Source organism: Rhinopithecus bieti, unplaced genomic scaffold, assembly GCF_001698545.2.
Source record: "Rhinopithecus bieti isolate Rb0 unplaced genomic scaffold, ASM169854v2 scaffold_4654, whole genome shotgun sequence".
Lineage (NCBI taxonomy): Eukaryota > Metazoa > Chordata > Mammalia > Primates > Cercopithecidae > Rhinopithecus > Rhinopithecus bieti.
In genome coordinates, this window is record NW_016804499.1 from 223,021 (window position 1) to 231,129 (window position 8,109).

The window sequence follows — 8,109 nt, forward strand, 5'->3', positions numbered from 1 at the left end:
AGCCGGGCGAGATGGCGGGTGCCTGTAGTCCCAGCTACTCAGGAGGCTGAGGAAGGAGAATGGCGTAAACCCGGGAGGCGGAGCTTGCAGTGAGCTGGGTCCAGCCACCACACTCCAACTGAGAACTCACCTCCAAAAAAAAAAAAAAAAGTTAAGACTTCTTTTTGTTTGTTTGCGACTGAGTTTTGTCCTGTTGTCCAGGCTGGTGGAGTGCAGTGGCATGATCTTGGCTCACTGCAGCCTCTGCCTCCTGGATTCAGGTGATTCTCCTGCCTCAGCCTCTCAAGTAGCTGGGATTACAGGAGCACACCACCATGCCTGGCTAATTTTTGTACTTTCAGTAGAGATGGTGTTTCGTCATGTTGGCCAGGCTGGTCTTGAACCCTTGACCTCAGGTAATCTGCCCGCCTCAGCCTCCCAAAGTGCTGGGATTACAGGCGTGAGCCACTGCACCTGGCCTAGTGTATACTTTTTATATACGATTAAAGTTAAGTTGTTATCAATTTAAAATACTCTGTTATACTATAAAATGCTTTATGTAAACCTCATGGTCACCACAAAGCAAAAACCTACAGCAGATACAAAAAAGACAAAAAGTACAAAATCAAAGCATACCACTAGAGAAAATCACCAAATCACAAAGGAAGACAGCAAGAGAGAAAGAAGTGAACAAACGGAAGTACTATATAATCAGAAAATAATAAACAAAATGACAGTAGTAAGTCCTTGGCTACCAATAAATTACCTTAATACATTGTATACTATTAGGTGATAGTTACACTAAAAGCCCAGACTTCTCTACTAAGCAATGTATCTATGTAACAAAATTGTACTTGTACTGCCTAAACATATAAAAATAAAAAAGCACATTTTGTTCCTCCACTAGGCCCTATTAGGCCAATGGAGAAATCTAGCAATAAAAGGCAACACTTAATTTTTACTTATTTTTTATTTATTTTTTTGAGACGGAGTCTCGCTCTGTCACCCAGGCTGGAGTGCAGTGGTGCAATCTCGGTTCACTGCAAGCTCCGCCTGCTGGGTTCCCGCCATTCTCCTGCCTCAGCCTCCCACGTAGCTGGGACTACTGGTACCCACCACCACGTCTGGCTAATTTTTTGTATTTTTACTAGAGACGGGGTTTCACTGTGTTAGCCAGGATGGTCTCGATCTCCTGACCTCGTGATCCCCCCGCCTCGGCCTCCCAAAGTGCTGGAATTACAGGCATGAGCCACCACGCTGGCTAGAATTTTTTAAAAGACCCAAGTATATGCTACCTGGAAGAAACTCACTTCCCATTTAAGAATACACAGAGACTGAAAGTGAAAGGACAGAAAAAAATATTCTATGCAAATGAAAACCAAAAGACACCAGGGATAGCTAGACTTATATCTGATAAAATAGACTTTAAGAACTGTAAAATGAGACAAAGGTCAATATATAGTGACAAAGGGATCAATTGTAATGGTTGTAAATATATATGCACCGAAGACTGGAACATCTACATATATAAAGCAAATATCAATGGATATAAAGAAAGAGATAAACTATAATGTAATAATAGCAGGGGATTTCAATATCCATTTTTAGAAATGGACAGACCATCCAATCAGAAAATTAATAAGAAAACATCAGACTTAAACTACATTTTAGACCAAATAAACCTAACAGACATATACAGAACAGTCTATCCAACAGCAGCAGGATACACATTCTATTTTTTCTTTTTTTTTTTTTTTGAGATGGAGTCTCGCTCGGTCGCTGGAGTGCAGTGGTGCGATCTCAGGTCACTGCAAGCTCCGTCTCCCGGGTTCATGCCATTCTCCTGCCTCAGCCTCCGAATAGCTGGGGCTACAGGCGCCCACCACCACACCTGGCTAATTTTTTTGTATTTTTAGTGGAGACGGGGTTTCACCGTGTTAGCCAGGACGGTCTCGATCTCCTGACCTCGTGATCTGCCCGCCTCGGCCTCCCAAGGTGCTGAGATTACAGGCTTGAGCCACCGCGCCCGGCAGAATACACACTCTTCTTAAGCACTGGTGGAGGATTCTCAGAATAGAGCATATGTTAGGTCACAAAGAAGTCTCAACAATTTTAAGAAGACTGAAATCACATCAAGTGTCTTTTCCAACCACAATGATATGAAACTAGAAATCAAAAACAGGAGGAATTTCAGAAAATTTGCAAATACATGGAAATTAAACAACATGCTCCTAAACAGTCAATGAGTCAAAGAAGAAAGTAAGAAAGTAAAAGGGAAATTAGAAAATATCTTGGGATTAGCAAAATTGGACACACAACCTACCAAAATGTATGGAATCCAGCAAAAGCAGTTCTAAGAGAGAAGCTTATAGCAATAAATGCTTACATGAAAAAGAAGAAAGATCTCAAACAACCTAACATTACAGCTCAAGGAACTAGAAAAAGAAAAGCTAACCAAGCCCAAAGTTGGTAGAAGGAAAGAAATAATAAAGATCAAAGCAGAAACAAACAAAATAGACACTAGGAAAACCAATAGAAAAGGTCAATAAAACTATGAGTTGGTTTTTTGAAAAGAAATAAAATCCAGAAACCTTAGACTCCGAAGAAAAGAAAGATGCAAAAAATTAAGATCAGAAATGAAAGAGGAGACATTACCACTGATATCACATGAATATAAAGGATTAGAAGAGATTCTGTGAGCAATTTTACATCAATAAACTGGATAACTGAGAAAAAATGAATAAATTCCTAGCAATGTACTGCCTACCATGATGGAATCATGAAGAAATAAAAAATCTGAGCAGACTAGTAAAAGTAAGGAGATTGGAATTGGTGATTAAAAAAAAATCTCCCCTCAAAAATAAATGAAGAAATAAATAAAAGCCCAGGACCTGATGAATTCTACTGAACATTTAAGGAGAAATAATACCAATTCTTCTCAAATTCTTCCAAGAAAATTAGAGAAGAGGGAATACTTGCAAAGTCATCCTATGTGGTCATCATTACCCTGATACTAAAACCAGACAAGGATAATACAAGGAAAGAAAATTACAGGCCAGTGTCCTTGATGAACATAGATGCACAAGTCCTCAACAAAACGCAAGCAAACCCAACTCAGCAAGAAAAAGGCTCCTTCATCATGATCAAGTGGGCTTTATCCCAGGAACGCAAGAATGGTTCAACATACCTATAGCTATCAATGTGATACACTACATTAACAGAATGAAGAACAAAAACCATATATCTTCTCAAAGATGCAAAAAACTATCTGGCAAAATTCAACACCTTTCATGGTAAAAATTCTCAACAAATTACATATGGAAGAAACGGACTTCAGTGCGACAGAGGCCATATGTAACACACACACAGCTAATATCACACTCAACAGTGACAATTCAAAGTTTTTCTTCTAAGACCAGAAATAAGACAAGGATGCCTACTCTTGACACTTCTATTCAGTGTGGTGTGGGAAGTCCTAGACAGAGAAATTAGGCAAGAAAAAGAAATCAATACGTCAAAATTGGAAAGGAAGAAGCAAAGCAAATTTGTCTGTTTGCGGATGACCTGATCTTATATAAAGAAAACCCTAAAGACTCAACCAAAAAATTGTGAGAACTAATTCATTCAGTAAAGTTTCAAAACACAAAATCAACACAAGAAAATCAGTAGTATTCGCTATACGCTAACAATGAAGTATCTGAAAAAGAAATTTTAAAAATCCCATTCACCGTAGCTACAAATAATACTTAGAAATCAATCTAACCAAAGAGGTGAAAGACTTATAAATGGAAGAATATAAAACATTGATAACAGAAATTGAGGCAGACACAAATACAGTCATGGACCTCTTAGCATCAGCAGTATGTTCTGAGAAATGCATTGTTAGGTAATTTTGTCCTTGTGGGAACTGTGTGCTTACATAAACAGATGGTACACCCTACTACTGCACATCTAGACAATACGGTGTCACCTACTGCTCCTAGGCCAAAAATCTATGCAGCATATGTTACTGTGCTGAATACTACAGGCAACTGTAATACAATGGCGAGGATTTATGTATCTAAACATATCTAAATATAGAAAAAGTACAGTAAAAATATGGCATTATAATCTTATGGGACCAGCCCCACAGACCGTCAGCATTCCTGCTTGGTGGCAATCAAAGGGCATGGAGATCAAGCCCTGAACAGAGATGTTAGTTGAAATAATAAGAAAAAATGAACTCTCTGAAGGGAAGAACACTAAAGAGAGGCACAAAGGAGGCAGGTGTTTGTCTTAGCTCTGCCTGCATGTGGGATGAGACGGGGCAAGGAAACTGGCAGGGAGGAAAGAAAAAAGCAGCAGAAAAATTTGAGACGGATATGAGAGAAACCAGGAAAGCCCAGCTTCACAACGGGAAAGGTCTTCACGAAAGAAGTCCACTGCAACGGGGAGACTGGATTGTCGTGACTGCCAGTAAGGATGTCCTTGTAGCCCCTCGCAGAAGGGCTTCAGCCCAGAAGGAAGGAAGGAAGTCAACCTATGGAAGTGCAGTGAACATGCCGCCACAACCAGCAAGCTAGAAGCAAGAGGAGGCGGCCCGGGAGACTGAGCAGAGGACGCCAAGGAACAGACCGGGCCCAACTGCTCCTGGTCACAGAAGTGCTGAGCATCTGGGCCTAGGGCACAGTCCAGGCTGGCGGGACACATCGGGATGCGAGTGGCGGGTGCCCAGACAGGAAGACCAGGTCAAGAAGCACTAATCCCAGAATGCAGACAACAGGAGTATAGCACACTCCAGTCAAGAGTCTGAGTTAGGACCCATGGTGCCTGCTTCCACGGCTGATTCTAGAAGTCAGCAAGGAAAGAAGCAAAATGCAATAATTTTATTGCAATAAAAATGCAATAAAGCAAAATGCATGGGAGAAGAGAACAGGAATCATCAAGAAGTTATTTTTATCCCAAAGGAGTCACACACATATTTGTTGCTTTCTGCACCACTCCCCACATCCCAACCTCCTTTCTTAAAGATTCAAAGCAGAAAGAAATGTTCACGCCACAGATTGGAGTGACAGGCAAATACCTAAAACAGGTGATCTACAAGAAGAAGAACAAAAGCTCAGATTCTCTTCCCAGCTGCTTTTTCCCTTCTGCTTATTTCTCATTCAGAGTTGAAGTCTTTTATAGAACATTGTAGAGACATTTGGTCATTCATCTGCCAACAAACATGTAGTCAGCACACACTGTGTGTTGGGCGTTGTCCCAGGTGTTTGAGCTACATCGGAGAGCAAAACGGAAATGAGAGATCGTACCCTGCCTCTGGGAGCTGGCGTTCTGGTGGGGAGACACTGGTGAACAATGGGCAAAATCAAAGGCAAAGCATGTGGTGTGTTGGAAAGGAAGTGCTGTGTCCACAACAAGGCCAGCCAGAGAAGGGAAAGACACAGCCTAAGGGAGGGGAGGTGTGTAGGGGAAAGTGAGGCTGAAGCCCAGAGGTGAGGCAGGGGATGAGCTGACTGAGTGATTCCTGTCAATTCCCTTTGGGAGAAGCACTCAGGCAAAGTGGAAGCAAGCCTGACCCCTCTAACCGGCCGAAGACAGCCCCAGAGAGCCCCGTGTGCAAGCAGAAGCCTCCAGGAGGCCGGATCATGCCGGGCCTTGCAAGGGCTCCGAGGACTTTGGTTTTCCCTCTGAGTGGCCGTGGAAGTGATCATGCTCCCCTGGGTTTGGGGCTGCCTGGCTCCTGCTCTGCACGCAGCTCCAATTGCCCACCTGTGCCCATCCTGCGCTCCATGCTACTGCAAAACTACATCGCCTGCATCTGCCCTGTCCTTTCTGAATCAGGCATCTTCCTGTACGGCTCACATGCTTCCCCTCCTGGAAGCTGTCCAGGAACATACCCTCCTCCAAATGAGATTTCTTACTCCCTGGTGCCCCCTCAAGCGTACATCTCATCCAGCACCCCTTGCACATACTTCTATGTCAGTGGGGCCCTTCCGGGTAGGGTACAACCTTTGTTACCTCTGTCCGCTCCATACCCACTACTGTTCTGCTCCAGAGTAGAGGATCATGCTTACAAAACGAATGAGCGCATAAAAACAAAAACTTGAGGACATGTAAAAGAAACCACAGGGTATCAAGGTATGCAGCATTTCTGGTGGCAATAAAAACACCCCAACTGACATGGCCCCAAATAAAAATGTAATAAATGAGAACATTTCTCTCTCTTTTTTTTGTAGCCTAGGTGAGATTTTTTAATGCTAATCCACGTTGGACAATAAAATTACCTAATATTGCAAATTTCTGGGTCAAGAGAAAAATAAAAGTCACTCGTATGATTGTACCATCTTAAAGAGCATGCATAGTGCATGTAACTATTCACTCATGTTAGTAAGAGCTCATACTAATGTGCTTACTGTGTGTCAAGCCCGGATCTATGCCTTTCATGTCAATTAACTCTTGTAGTTAATCTCATTTTACAAAATCTGTTATTTCTTTCTGCATGCGAAGAAGCAGGCCCAGTGGGTACAGCTGTGCAGCCCGGCTGAGGTTTGTGCCCCTGCAGTTGGGATCCTGAGTCTGTGCTGTCATCAAGAAGCGCATGACCTCACCACCATACCACATCCCTATTCCGTGTATCTTTCTCCCCAGTTAAATGTCAAGGGCTCAGTAAGGCTGAGGCCGGGCTAGGATTACAGGTGTGAACCACCGCGCCCAGGCAACAACTGCTTCTTTATCAAGTGTGATCTTGCCTCAGACCCCTTCGCGCACCCTCTGCACTTAGCACAGGGCCCTCTGTGAACATGACGGCAAATGCTCTGTATGTATGCTCTTGTTTCAAACTTTTATAACTTTGCTATGTAAGCCTTTATATTATTTGTAATAAAATGTGTATATTAAGGAAGATTTCCTATGATTAACTTCAGAGGCGGGAGAACAGAGCCTGGTCTTGGTTTCCCACATCACAACCTTTTAGTTACAATTATTTATAGCAAAGTCCAACAAGCTATGGAGAGGACAAGGGTGGCCCAGGGTGGGGGGCAGCCTCTAAAAACAACCCAAGTGGTCCCCATCTCCTCGTGTTCACATCCATTTGAGCAACAGCCTCTCCCTGAGTGCGGGCTGTACCTAGAGACTCACTGCTAATGAACAGAATACAGTAAAAGTATTGGGGTACCACTTCCACGGCTAAGCTACAGAAGGGCTAAGGCTTGTCTTGAGCATCCCCTCTCCCTTGCTCACCCTGAGGGAAGCCAGCTGCCATGCTACATGTGTCCTGCGGAGAGGCCCATGTGGCAAAGGACTGAGGTTTCCACCCAAAAGCTACTTGAGTCAGCTTGGAGGCAGGTCCTCCTCTGACAACGTGCTCACTCGAGTGCCCCTGGATTGCAGCTGCAAGAGACTCTGTGCCAGAATATGCAGCCAAGCCACATCCAGAGTCCTGACTCCTAAGAACTCTGAGACGGTGTGTGTTGTGTTAAGCTGCTAAATGTATGCAGCAATTTGTATGCAGCAATAGATAACTAGTGAGTGCACAAACTAAAAAATAAATTAGGGCCAGGCACGGTGGCTCACGTCTGTAATCCCAGCACTTTGGGAGGCCGAAGTGGGCAGATCACGAGGTCAGGAGATCAAGACCATACTGGCTAACACAGTGAAACCCCGTCTCTACCAAAAATACAAACTATTAGCCAGGTGAGGTGGCAGGCGCCTGTAGGCCCAGCTACTCAGGAGACTGAGGCAGGAGAATGGCATGAACCCAGAAGGCGGAGCTTGCAGTGAGCCGAGACTGTGCCACTGCACTCCAGCCTGGGCGACAGAGCGAGACTGCATCTCAAAATAAATAAATAAATAAATAAGTAAAAAAAAAAAATTTAATTAAATAAATAAAAAATAAACCACCTCCAAAAATCCAGCTTCACTTACTTGTCATTTGAAATCATCAATGAGAGTCACAATTTTACTTGATGTATGTGAAGATGCTACCCAAAAGTTATCCAAAACTACAAGGGCTTTAAATGCTATTATTTAAGTGAGTTGTCTCCATCGAGGGCAAAATATGCCTTTGAACTTGGCAACATGGCACATTCAAGCTAGAAAAGCCTTAGAAGGCAAATAACAACTGCTTCCTTTTTTTTTTTTTTTTTTTTT

The 8,109-nt window shown here is 43.1% G+C and overlaps 1 protein-coding gene across 1 annotated transcript in view; it reads right to left on the bottom strand.

The window, feature by feature from the left end:
• The window catches only part of PIEZO2 (piezo type mechanosensitive ion channel component 2), a 299,082-nt gene that overhangs the window by 209,656 nt on the left and 81,317 nt on the right, over positions 1–8,109 (bottom strand). The gene's annotated exons all lie outside the window — the stretch shown is intronic.